Here is a 13,378-nt window from a genome sequence, read left to right on the forward strand (position 1 = left end):
GTTTAAAATGACTGTCAAGCATAATTTGAAAAACACTTGTGAGGACTTTACAAGCTACATGTTTGAACTTATGTAACTTTTTTAAATTGTTTTCACACAAAAGGATGGGATTTGGACGGTTATATTACAAATTGTTTACTCTAACAGAATTTATTAAAACCTCATTTTTTTTGTTTCTGGTGACTTTAGCCACCTTTTCCTAGACATGGTCACATATGGAAAAGTTTTCAGTATCATTATACAGAGTCCTGCTAAAAGTCTCTCTGACTACATAGTAATATATACAGTAAATGACGGCAGAAAAAGACCTGCATGGTCCATCCAGTCTGCCCTACAAGATAAACTCATATGTGCTACTTTTTGTGTATACCTTACCTTGATTTGTACTACCCTAGCCTTATCTGTATAATGTCAGGTGGACTGAGGGCATTTTGCCAAGCTATATGGATAGTGCCAATATTCATCCACTATGTGTATAGCTCATTAGTTGGTCCAGTAAAAAAACTATCCTAACTGAAATGTTTAAATATTGACCCATTAGTGCATGTTCGTGAATTAGGATGCTAATGTGTTTCAAAAGTATTTCTTTGTCAAAAGAAATGGGAATTGTTATTCAGGGTGGGAAAATGTATGCTGCACATAATTTCTCTCTCTCTCTCTCTCTCTCTGTATATATATATATATAATTTTTTTTTGCTCCCATCATTTCAGTTGTAGCTCAAGGTTAGTTATATTCAGGTGCACTAGTTGCTTCCCTGTCCCTAGAAGGCTCACAATCTATGTCCATATCTGAAGGAATGGGGAAGGGGGGGGGGGGAGGTTAAGTGACTGCCCAGGTCACAAGGAAATGCAGTAAGATTTGAACTAGGCTTCCTTCTGTTCTAACCATTAGGGTACTTCTCCACTCAGCAAACCTTTTCCTACTTGAGCACACAATTCTGGAGCGAGCTGCCGCGCAGCTTGAAATCGATCTATGAATTAACTAACTTCCGCAAACTACTGAAGACTCATCTCTTTAACAAGGCATACCACAAAGATCAACAAATGTGAACTCCTACACATATACCCAGAATTGTCTTACATTATTTGCTTGTTAAACTACTATCATGTTTCATCACTACCATGCTACCCAAGATCCTTATGTAATACTAAATGTATATTCTCTTATATATGTCCACTATTCATGATGTATTGTAAGCCACATTGAGCCTGCAAATAGGTGGGAAAATGTGGGATACAAATGCAATAAATAAATAAATAAATGGCCAGATACACTTGCTAGTTACTGGAGGGGATGTTAAGTAAAGGGCACATGCTGAGATTGCTGTAAACTAGAGATTTTGGAATGCAGCATATTACTAAATTGGTAATATGGGCAATAACTTTTGCTGTATTATTATTTCTTTCTTTTTTTTATTAGCATTTATATGATGACAAAGAGCAAGCTTTGAAAAGGAAATCCAGAAACTTTTCCAACAAAGAAATAGAATTAATACAAACAGAAAACAAATTACAAACTACAGTCCACGACGGGGAGGAAGGAACCAAGGTTAAATTCCATAGGAAGCTGGAATAAAAAGGAAAATAAACAGAGAAAACCTTTTGCTAACAATTCACTGGACCTAATATAAGGTGCAGAAAAGGATGCAGAAAATAAAGTATTCGTGATTTTTCATTAAAAATATATCTATCGCCCTGGTAGAAAATAAAACATTTACAAGGAAAGTGCAACTGAAAATTAGCTCCCAAAGATATAACTGCTCGAAGATAAGCCAAAACCTTCTTACGCTTAAGTTGATGTTATAATGCCGTTATATCGCTCCATGGTGCGACCGCACCTTGAGTATTGCGTTCAATTCTGGTCGCCGCATCTCAAGAAAGATACAGTGGAACTGGAAAAGGTGCAGCGAAGGGCGACTAAAATGATAGCGGGGATGGGACGACTTCCCTATGAAGAAAGACTAAGGAGGCTAGGGCTTTTCAGCTTGGAGAAGAGACGGCTGAGGGGAGACATGATAGAGGTATATAAAATAATGAGTGGAGTGGAACAGGTGGATGTGAAGCGTCTGTTCACGCTTTCCAAAAATACTAGGACTAGGGGGCATGCGGTGAAACTACAGTGTAGTAAATGTAAAACAAATTGGAGAAACTTTTTCTTCACCCAACGCGTAATTAAACTCTGGAATTCGTTGCCGGAGAACGTGGTGAAGGCGGTTAGCTTGGCAGAGTTTAAAAAGAGGTTAGACGGTTTCCTAAAGGACAAGTCCATAAACCGCTACTAAATGGACTTGGGAAAAATCCACAATTCCAGGAATAACATGTATAGAATGTTTGTACGTTTGGGAAGCTTGCCAGGTGCCCTTAGCCTGGATTGGCCGCTATCGTGGATAGGATGTTGGGCTTGATGGACCCTTGGTCTTTTCCCAGTGTGGCATTACTTATGTACTTATCTTGAAACACCTGATTTGCTGAATTATTATTATTATTTTTTTTTAATTCTGTTGAAATATTTAAAAAAGCAGATACTTGGGAAAAGAAATGTGCTGATTCATTTACTTTTGACATTCTGTCTAAGGATTGTCCCTTCTACCTGAGTACTATACAAAAATGTAATGTATGCTGGGGATGGAGCATCCTTCTTTTCTTGTATAAAGAAAGACTACACAGGTCAGGGCTCTTCCGCTTGGAGAAAAGATAATTGAGAGGATGTGATCAAGGCAGCGGAAAACATCAAGGATTCAAAGATACTTGGACAAAATCCTGAAGAAGTAAGTTTTCTCTGACGTGCATTGCTGAAATATATTGTTGTTTACAAATGATGAAATATTGGACTGATGATAATAATTCCAGAGGTATTAAGCCAAAAGTGGTAAGTGTGGTTATTGCTATTTTTATATTGGTCATTCATGGTTTCCTCTTTTCCCTCTAGCGCCTTATTTACCTCCCCTTCCACTATTTTCTTCTTCGCTACCATCTTTCACCTTTCTGTCACTACCGTATCTCTTTTCCTCTAGTACCCATCCCCCACCCCACCTCTCTCATGCCTATCTCTTCAGGTCTTTCTTTTTACCCAGTCTCTCTTCTTTCGTGCTTTCTACTTGCCCTCTTCTTCTCTACTAGGTTTCTATCTTCTTGACAGCTTTCTCCGCCCCATTCCACTCTGGCTGCAGGTTCCTTTCTTCCCATCCCTAAACTCTTCAAGGATGCTATTCTTCCCCTCTCTTCTATCATTGAAAGCAGGAGCAGGAAGCCAGGCGAGAATCTGCCATCTGCTGCTTATCTCAAAGGCTTCTCCTTCCCCCTCCCTCGTGCATACATCTTTAGTTACAGAAGTGCTTGATTTTAAAGGTGAAATCTGATGTATTTTATGTTTTCTGTACTATTTCCTATTATGTAACTTACTATTTCAAATGTTTTTGTTGCCACCGAGAACCTCTAGAGATAGATGTTTTAAATGAATAAATAGGATGTGATTGCTGCCAGTGCAATGGGGGGGGGGGGGGGGGGGGGGGGGGGTTGCAAAAGAGGAACGGTACTGGAAGAGCCGGGAGAGAAAGTGCTGTTGGTGCCTCTGCTGCTACCTTGAAGGGGTGGAGGAGGAAGAAAGGTGCTGGTCTCACTACCCTGGGGTGGGGAGATGATGGATAGTGCTACACAGTGCATCTTTTCTAGCAAAAAAGGTGCCAGTACTCAACTGCTAGGCCACCCTTCAAGGGTGGGGTGATCACTGAGGGATCCACCCCACAATAGCCAGGCCCCCTGCAACCAGTCACAGAACCTATGACAAGGCAGAATTGGTGTGTAGAGCCTGAGCTCTTTCATTAAAACTTGGGGTCCTTGGGTCAATTTTAGCAGACAATGGAAAAGGTGCCGGTACTCAGTACCCCCAAATACCCCTACAAAAAAAGCCCTGGTGCTACAGTTCAGGAGAAGAGGCTTTTTCAGTGGAGGAGTGGCCTAGTGGTTAGGGTGGTGGACTCTGGTCCTGGGGAACTGAGTTTGATTCCCACTTCAGGCACAGGCAGCTCCTTGTGACTCTGGGCAAGTCACTTAACCCTCCTTTGCCCCATGTAAGCCGCATTGAGCCTGCCATGAGTGGGAAAGCATGGGGTACAAATGTAACAAAAAGGAAAGAGTGGGAAGAAGAAAAACTGATTCTGTGTGATCAGAGGTGGGCTGGATCCACCTGGCTTCAGCCACTCTTTGAACTCCTTTCCTGGGACATAGAGAATGCTGATGTCCCAAACCAGCCCCTGTTGTCCCAGTCTGAGCCCTGATCTTTATCCTTCTTTAGGTTAGATTCATATTTATTAATGCGTTTTATCTCTATGCATAGGAGTCAACTTTTCAGAAGGATTGGGGGGAGCTAAACTCATTACAAGTTATCCCTTTAGAAGGCTAAAGTACCCCCTCCCCCCTATCTTTTGCAAATTTTCACTTCTAGTTCTGTATCCCCTGCACAAGTTCTTTCCCATATAGTTCAGAAAAATGTTCTTGATGTGTGATACTTATAACATCCCTGAACAACTTGAAGAAGTAATAAAGAAAATGCCAGTTATGCATGTTTGCTCTCCTCCACTTCTTGAGCATTAAAGTTTCCACTGCCATCACCTTGGCAACTTTTACTCATTTCAGAATCCAGTACTCAATCCACAATACATATTCTCGCTTAAAACAAACACAATAAAAAAACCCTAATTTTAAAAAAGACTGAATTCTTCAGGCTGCATCCAAGCTTAACCCGTTGATTGCTGTGTCCTTGGGATTCAGTGTCAGCAGTTCCTTAAAAGCATCTTGGGGCAAGCATCGCACGCGTTCAAAACTTTACTAGATTGGATGGCATCCTTCTCCCAGTGGTAAAGCGGCTCAAATGTCCTTCCACATAAACAATTATTACCCCTGGGCTTTAATTATAATATTCCTACGTTTAGTCCTAAACTGGATTTTAGGAGGAGCTTAGAATGCCTAGAATCCCTCTGAGGGGCTCCAGTATGTAAGATGATGATCAGAGAGGTGGGGAGCCCTGCAGTCTCCCACAGAGGTGTCGGCATGCAGTGCGGCCAAGATCTGGATTTATACCTCAGCTCCGTGCTATTCGCCGTGGGACTCCTGGTAATCAGTGGCCAAACGAGGTCCCCCTGCACCTATGGGAAACATCTGGACTTCAAAACCAAAGCGGCAGTGCTGGTGTCGGCGAGACGAGGCTGGTTCCTCCAGGAGCTGCCCTCCTTCCTGGTACCTGTGCTGCTCGTCCTGCACAGCCCCCAGCCCAGCTCCCCGGGGTGCAAGCTGCTCTGCTTCCTCTTCTGCGCGCACTATTTTCACAGGTAATGGAACGGTCTGTGCGGCTGATCTAACTGTTCTGTCGCTTTAACAAGTTTGGTCCCCCTGTCCCCTTCCTGAACTCTGTAAGGGGGGGGGGGGGGGGGGGGGGGGGAGGGGAGAGATAACTGCTGTGAACAGGTTTTACTGACCAGGGCTTTGTTTTAAACTGCAGGTCTCGGGTAGCAAATTTCCATTGGTTTAGAGTTATCCGATTCTGCAAACTTTATTGGCGTGACCATTTCTGAACTGTAGCCTAAGAGTTTGTTGCTGCCAATGAAACACATTTATTTGAAAGCTGAGGTTCAGTGTATATTTGCTGAGCAAGAAAGTGTGTGCTAGAAGCTTCAGGACTCTTACAGCTGAGCTTTTTTTATTCACTGAAAATTATTTCAGATTTCTTTAGAGGTAGCAAAGCTATGATGATGAATTATGACATAACGAGGTAGAACGGACGACCTTTGTGAAGAACAATCATTTATCTTTGATTTTGAGGAGTGCTTTTATGTGGCTTATCATCATCAGTTGAAATTTGTTAAGAATTTGATTATAGAGAGTAAAGGGTTGGCAATTCATGAACATTGGCATTTTTTTTCAACACATCTGCCAGATTTTTTACTGGCCTGCTAACCTTTTGGGCATACATTTTAGTGTTGCTGGTTTGTGTACACCTGAACCAAGTATGCCAAAAGCCACTTCTTTATGTTGCAAGACATAATCTGGATTCCCAAGGAATGCAGCCTCAGAGATGGGCTCCATATTGCTGCTGCTGATTTTACAGACCTGTTCTGTCATTCATTTTTTTTTTCTGACTCTAAGTACATTTCCTGATAATTGGCAATCCTGACAGCGTGATTGGCAGAGAGCAACTTGTAGCATCTCCTCGGGCCAGACTGTCACACCAAACAAGAGGACAAGCAGCTGTATGAAAAGTTAGAAAATGAGGCTAACAGTATGTTTTTTGTATTTGATATGGTTGCATTTTTGGCTCATCTTTTTCTTTCACTCAGTCAAGGTTTGCTGCACAGTAGCCATGTGTATTTTGTTTCGCCGTAGTAACTAGTCTGAGGCTGAAGTAATTTCATGTAGTCAGTCTTTCATGCTCTCGCTGCTTGCTGTGCAATGCAGGTTTCTGCTGAATGGCAGTTCTTGGGAGCTCATACCCCAGCCATTATTCTACTGCGCGCGCCCTTTGTTGGTGATTCTCTGGCAAGAATGTTTCTGGAACAAAATACAATAGAGGATGAAGAAAGTGACAAGGAACTAAACATTTCCTTAGGGGTCCTCTGGTGATTATTTATTCCACACACCCTTCTCTCACTTCAGTAAGCCAATATTAAGTGAATTTCTGCAGCTTTTCATTCTTAGTCTGAATGCTAGTTGAATGTCTTTCTGCTGCAGGGATCAGGTTCTTTATGTATTCATTCCATGTCCTGTCTATAAGTCACATCTTCCTTACAGGGCTGCGGAGAGCAGGGCCGCTGCTCCCACCCCATCCCCCCCACTCGGGCCACTGCTGCGCCTACTTCCCCCCCCCCCCCCACTTGGCAGCCGACAGGCTTATTTTCAAAAGAGAAGGGTGCCCATATTTCGACACAAATCGGGAGATGGGCATCCTTCTCTCAGGGTCATCCAAATTGGCATAATTGAAAGCCGATTTTGGGCGTCCCCAACTGCTTCCCGTCGTGGGGACGACCAAAGTTCCCGGGGGTGTGTTGGAGGCGTAGCGAAGGCGGGACTGGGGCGTGCCTAACAGATGGGCGTCCTCGAGCGATAATGGAAAAAAGAAGGGCATCCCTGAGGAGCACTTGGGCAACTTTACTTGGTCCATTTTTTCTTACAACCAAGCCTCAAAAAGGTGCCCAAACTGATCAGATCACCACTGGAAGGAATTGGGGATGACCTCCCCTGATTCCCCCAGTGGTTACTAACCACCTGCCATCCCGAAAAAAACAACTTTAAAAACTTTTTTTGCCAGCCTGAAATGTCATACTCAGGATCATCACAGCAGTATGCAGGTCCCTGGGGGGGGGGGGGGGGGGGGGGGGGGAGGGGGAGGTATGTGTGTGTCAGTGGAGGCATAGCGAAGACGTGGACGTCCTTCTTTCAAACATTTTGGACATCCTGAACTGTCACCCTCCCACAGGGACGGCCAAATTTTAAGGGAGTGGAGGAGTGGCCTAGTGGTTTGAGCACTGGTCTTGCAATCCAGAGTTGGCCAGTTCAAATCCCTCTGCTGCTACTTTTGATCCAAAAGCCAAATAAACAAAAGGGGTGTCAGAGGCATAGCAAAGGCATGGACATCCTACTCACAGAAACATCCAGGCATGGATGTCCTTCTCACAGAAACATCCACATTTTGGACATCCTCAACTTCCGTCACAGGGACGGAGGCATAGCAAAGGACGTCCTTCACCCATACTCTTAAAAAAAAAAAGACATCCCTGACGAGCACTTGGACGTCTTCACATGGACTTGTATTTTTCTAAGGTTGTAGACGACTATTATACACGCAGCTTGTCTGCATGTATGAAGCCATCTTTGGCATGCGCAGGGGAGCCACGTATAATGCTTGGCTGCTCTGCACTGGCTTCCCCTCCTTAGGAAGGAAATCATGTGCAAATGAGCTAACAGTGAGCAGCTCATTTGCATGCAATTTCCTTCATGCATGCCCGTTCCTTTCCGAATCGCTAAGGGATCAGTAAGGGAAGGGCTTTTTCCGTTCAGTTAGTGCATCAGTTAGTCCACCCCCTAGGGTGCCCGATTGGTGTCCTGGCATGTCAGGGGGACCAGTGCACTACAAATGCTGGCTCCTCCCACGACCAAAGGGTTTGCATTTGGTTGTTTCTGAGATGGACGTCCTTAGTTTCCATTATCGCCGAAAATCAGAAATGACCAAGTCTAAGGACGACTATCTCTAGGGATGATCTAAATGTCAAGATTTGGGCGTCCCCGACTGTATTATCAAAACAAAAGATGGACGCCTATCTTGTTTCGATAATACGGGTTTCCCTGTCCCTTTGCCGGGATGTCCTGCGAGGACGTCCTCAGGAAAACTTGGGCGCCCCTTTTGATTATGCCCCTCCACGTCTGCGTGGACCTCACTGAAGTTTCAAAGTGAAAGTATGCACATAGTTCTGCTTTGAAAGTTATTCCTTTGGAATTATGGGGGTCTTTTACAAAGGCATGCTAGCGTTTTTAGTGTGCACTAATGATTAGCCGCCCATATTCTGAGTTCAAATTTTTGTATAAACTTTTTTGAAAGTAACAAAAATATGTATACAAAATGATGTCTTATAAGAAAAACACATTACATGCTCAAATAAATAGAACTATAAAAACAATTATGGATAAAACAATGCTAAACTACTAAAATAATTTTTAAAAAGATGCTATGTAGAGATATAATAAACTGGTAGCCAGTCTTCTGTGAATATCAAAGGGTATGAGTAGATAGAAGACACTTAGGGGTCCTTTTACTAAGATGTGCTGAATAATGACCTGCGGTAGTGTAGGTGCGGGTTTTGGGCACGTGCAGAATCATTTTTCAGCGTACACAGTAAAAAAGGCCTTTTTAAAATTTTTGCGGGCATTTGGATGTGCGGCAAAATGAAAATTGCCTCACGTCCATTTTGGGTCTGAGACCTTACCGCCAGCCATTGACCTAGCAGTAAAGTCTCACGCGGTAACCGGGCGGTAATGACCTACGCGCGCCAAATACCACTTAGCGTACGTCCAATACGCGCGGCAGAAAATAAAAATTATTTTTCGGCTGTGCATATTGGATGCATGGCAAAAATGAAATTCCCGCAAGAGCTACGCGGTAACTCCATTTTGGTGCACGTTGGGCATGCGTAGACGCTTACGCGGCTTAGTAAAAGGGCCCCTGGTTGCCTTGAGCCTTTAGATATCCATACATATAGAATGTCAATGTGATTACAAATCTTGTTTTAAATATATGTCTATGTCTGAAGAATGGCATGTAGGTTATTTCTTTTTTTCAGCAGATTTAATTCAAATTTTGATATCATACATACTGTGGTCTACCAGAATGTAGCATCTAACATGGTTGCATTTTTCCAGTTGCTTAGAATCATCTGCAGGGCAATGGAGATTAAAATATCAAAACATTTGAGATCTGATTCCTGCACATCTAATTGAGGATGTGCCGAATGTAAAATTATTATATCAATTGAGAGCTTGGTTTGACAGTGAAATATAGCTTGGATGCATTTCCAAATTTGCATCCAGAATAACTTAAATCATGGGACATAAATATACCATATGGGTTAATGTACCTTTGGATTTGGTACAATACCAACAAGAGTTGTTAGGGGAGAAATCCGCTTTCCATTTTTTCATAGGGGTCCTAATTACCCTATGTAGTAAAAAGTAAAGGGATTGTGCCATGCTGGTGGAATGAGTTGGCCTATTATCTTTGAGCCATAAATGAGACCAATCAATATTTTCAAGTTGTAAATCCAGGTCCTTAAGCCAAACATCTTGAATACCAATAGAATGTGGAAAATGGAATAAGTTTAGAACTTTATAAAATGCTGACATTAATTTACCCACACTAGCCCACTCCTCAAGTCACTTCACTGGCTCCCTGTCCGCTTCCGCATACAGTTTAAACTTCTCGTACTGACCTTTAAATGCATCCACTCTGCAGCCCCTCATTACCTCTCCACTCTCATCTCTCCCTACATTCCTCCCCGTGAACTCCGCTCACTGGAAAAATCTCTCTTGTCGTCCCCCTTCTCCTCCACTGCTAACTCCAGGCTTCGTTCCTTTTCTCTCGCAGCACCTTATGCCTGGAATAGACTTCCTGGACCTATACGTCTAGCTCCATCTCTACCTGTTTTCAAATCTATGCTGAAAACCCACCTTTTCACTGCTGCTTTTAGCTCCTAGCCACTACTCAATTGCCCTCCCCTTGTCCCTTCCTTCCTTCTCACCCATAACTGTCTTGTCTGTATTATTTAGATTGTAAGCTCTTTTGAGCAGGGACTGTCTCTTTGTGTCATGTGTTCAGCGCTGCATACGTCTGGTAGTGCTATACAAATGCTAATAATAATAAAATATAGAAATGCAAAAATCATATAAATCAGATGATTTTGATAAAGAACGTAGATCAATATTACTTTTTTGATAGCATGTATTAAGTGTAATCATTGAAACATTTGGTTGGGAGGTAAGTTATATTTACAAACTAAGGGGCCCTTTTACTAAGCTGAGTAAGCTCTAAGCACGCCCAACGCACACCAAAATGGAGTTACCATCCGACTACCGTGTGTCTCTTGTGCTAATTTAATTTTTGGCACACGTCCAATATGCATGTTTGAGAAATATATTTTATTTTCGGGTTCGAGTAATGGACTCGCACCAAGTGGCATTTGGTGCACGGTCATTACTGCCCGGTTACCATGTGAGTCTTTACCGCTACATCAATGGCTGGCAGTAAGGTCTCAGACCCAAAATGGATGCGTAGCAATTTTCATTTTGCTGCACGTCCATGTTTGGCAAAAATTGTAAAAAGGCCTTTTTTACAGGCGCGCTAAAAAAATGGATCGGTGGGCACCCAAAACCCACGCCTACACTACTGCAAGCCACTTTTCAGCATGACCCTAAATCTTCAAATGAAAGAAAAGCCTGTCCGAATAGGAGTTGATTTAGGGGCCCTTTTACTAAGCCACGGCAAAAAGTGGCCTGCGGCAGTGCGAGCACATCTTCCTGGGCCAGTTTTTACCATGTCCTGGAAAAAAGGCCTTTTTTTTAAAGAGGCCGGAAAATGGAGGTGCAACAAAATAAAAATCAACACGCGTCCATTTTCAGCCTTAGACCTTACCACCACCCACTGGCTTAGCGGTAATGTCTCACGTGCTACCCAGGTGTTAGGCATGCAGCATGCGCCCACTGCCATTTACTGCCAGGTAAGCGACACTTATTAGAAAATAGAAAATATTTTCTACTGTGTGTTTTCGGCGCATGCCAAATTCAGAATTACCACCCAGGGCACATGGTACCTGGGCAGTAATGCCAATTTGGCATGCATGGATGCACATAGGCCCTTGCATGCCTTTTAAAAAAGGCCCCTTAATGACCAAATATTTAGCTGTTGCCATAACTTCCATGGTATAGTTTTCTTTTCTAGTCTGAATTTAGGGTTATACCAAATAGAAATTTGAGAATAGCTTCAGACGTTCTTTTTCATAGCTTTATCAAGTTGCATAAGAGCAAAATTTGTATCTTGATTAATTTATTATTGAATACATTATGTGATAAAGATATTGTAATAAGCAAAGAGGTAGCTACTGGTGAGATTAGATCCCTTTCAATAAGTAGCCATAGAGGGATGTCATGATTGGCACTCCAACATAATAGCCCTGACAAAATAACCCCGTAATCAAAATAGCCCTTGACAAAATGGCCCCTCCCACAAAATAGCCCCCTTAACAAAATAACCCCTAGAAAAAAAGAACATATCACAAAAGAAGATGATAAACTACAAGGGAAATCTTCACTGATAAAGGTTCCTCCTACCAGTATTGCATTGTATAATCTCTATATATAAAACACACCTCCAACATTCTAATGAAGCCTCCATAAGACCCAACATTCTAAATCTGTGGTGGTGTAGATCAAAGTTTGCCCATGAGTGTTTGCCCTGCCCTCGCCTGTAAGGGAAGGGATGCTACTTTAGCTATCATAAGGGGGGGGGGGGGGGGGGGAGGGGGGGGCAAAGGGGAAGAGAGGAGTAGGAGGGGGGGGAACACACTCACTCTCTCACACTCACTGTGTCTCACATACACAGTCGCACACAATCATTCTGAAACACACACACTCATAGTAACATAGTAACATAGTAGATGACGGCAGAAAAAGACCTGCACGGTCCATCCAGTCTGCCCAACAAGACAACTCACACCTGACGCTTCCTGTGTATACCCCACCCTGACCCGTACCTGTGCTCCTCAGGGCACAGACCGTACAAGTCCACTCACTCACAGATACACAACCACACAGACACAATCTCTCTCTGACACACAATCGCACAGTCACTTTCTCTCTCTCACACAGTCACTCTCACACACACACTCACTCAAACATACACACTACGAGGAAAGCCTGGCTAGCGCCCGTTTCATTTGTTTCGGAAACGGGCCTTTTTTTACTAGTGCATATATAAATAAACAAAATTCTATAGTTACCAGCTGGTATTCATGATCTGTTCTGCTGTTAAAAGAAATATTCTTCCATCAACATGCTAATTAACCCCCCCCCCCCCCCGATATTGTCACCATTTTCATAGTCTTACCAACCTTATCCTGTTTGGCAATATAAGATTATTAGGAAAAAAATGCAGTGCCATATTCTTGGCAGCCTGATCGGGCCCTTTTGTCAGGGGGCTAATTTGTCAAGGGTTATATTGTGGGCAGGCCGTTTGGACAGTGTCTGTTATGTCAGGAGCTATTATGTCTGGTGATTTTTTGTTTGGAACTTTTTTGTCTGGGCTATTTTAACCAGGTACCGTCATGATCTGTAGGAGAAGTTAATAACCAATATATATCAAATTTAGCTAATGACACAATGTGATAGTAGTAAAAATCTGGGAAACCTACACTACCATTCATTCTACAGGCTTTGAGTGTTTTCAAAGAGATTCTTGGGGCTCTATTGTTCTATAGAAATTTTGTTAATTTTGATGGGGAGAAATGAAAAAATAGACTTTTACTTCAGCAGATTTAGCCCATACGCAGCAGAGCTTTAGAAGTGTTAACTCCCATTTTTTGTTCTCTCTCTCTCTCTCTCTTTCACACAGACTCTTGAATAAAAGATTCAATTACTCTCTCTTCTTTAACTTCCAAACAAAAATGATGTTTACTTACAGTTTCTTCAGATAACTATTTACATCATACTTGCAGTAGACATGGTAAAACTACTGAATACAAAAATTCTGTCAGTTGGTTATCATACAGCTTGAAGAGAGATTGCTAACACCATCTTATGCTGACACAGACTGACTCACTCTCAGAGCAACTAGAGTGACTCAGAC

Source organism: Microcaecilia unicolor, chromosome 3, assembly GCF_901765095.1.
Source record: "Microcaecilia unicolor chromosome 3, aMicUni1.1, whole genome shotgun sequence".
Taxonomy (NCBI): Eukaryota; Metazoa; Chordata; class Amphibia; order Gymnophiona; family Siphonopidae; genus Microcaecilia; species Microcaecilia unicolor.